The following is a 1,033-nucleotide window of genomic DNA, read 5'->3' on the forward strand; positions in this document are numbered from 1 at the left end:
GACGTCTCCGGTCAGAGATATCAGATATCCAGGAACACCGCAGGGTATCCATAAGGGAATTTCCTTGGTGAAACAAGCGGTTTGAGGGGGTTGGGAGGGCGCGATGGTTTGAGTGTGGGGGTAGCGGGGCGAGTTGGGAATGGGAAGGGCTGAGGTGGGTTTATAGATGAGAAATTTAGTTTTAGTACGTGTTTCACAACACTTGCAACACAACATAATAAGTTCCGAAGATTAGAGGTGTTACAAGAGAGTAACGAACACAAAAAAAGAAGGAGGGGAGATAAAGACGATAGATATTTGATAGGAAAGAAGAAGCAAACCACACCAGAGCACTCGCCAACCACCCACGATGAGAACTTGAATTAAAGAAAGCTACGAACTGCAGACAAAAGAATTTTCTTTAGCAATTAGAAGTTTAGACTATTAAAACTTGTAAGTTGTCTGTCGATGTTATCTAAGAGTCAGGCTGTGCCCCAGAGCTGAACGTCAATCTCCGATAGAATAAAACCGAGTAGGTTTGAGAACCTCCGAAACTCCTCAGCTAAATTGGTCGCTTTTAAGGACAAGCGCGCTAACCCAGATTTCGGAGGTTTCCAGAAATCTTAACTTACACTAAAAGTGGGAATTCATTGCACTACATCTGAAAGAAGTTTGGTTTCATTGATGTGTATATTATTTGTTTGGTTATAGAGAAAACTCTCCTTGTCTTTTAATTAAAGAAACTAAACAAGGGGCAAAAACTTTACCTTTGATTTTCTCAAAACAGCATTTTTCGGGATAACCTTTGGTGCTTAAAAGCGACCAATTGTACGTCTATTATATATTATGTTTCGAACGGGTGTCAACTGCAACACAGTCCAACAGGATAAAAACTTAGAACCCTAAGGTATGATTTTTAATGGGTATAATATTTATTGTGCTGGCACATCTCTTTTGGTGCTTCTATCTATCTATCCCCCCCCCGCTCCCCTCTCTCTACCCCCCTTCTCTCTCTTTTTCTCTCTCTCTCTCTCTCTCTCTCTCTCTCTCTCTC

This window comes from Aplysia californica, unplaced genomic scaffold, assembly GCF_000002075.1.
Source record: "Aplysia californica isolate F4 #8 unplaced genomic scaffold, AplCal3.0 scaffold00160, whole genome shotgun sequence".
Lineage (NCBI taxonomy): Eukaryota > Metazoa > Mollusca > Gastropoda > Aplysiida > Aplysiidae > Aplysia > Aplysia californica.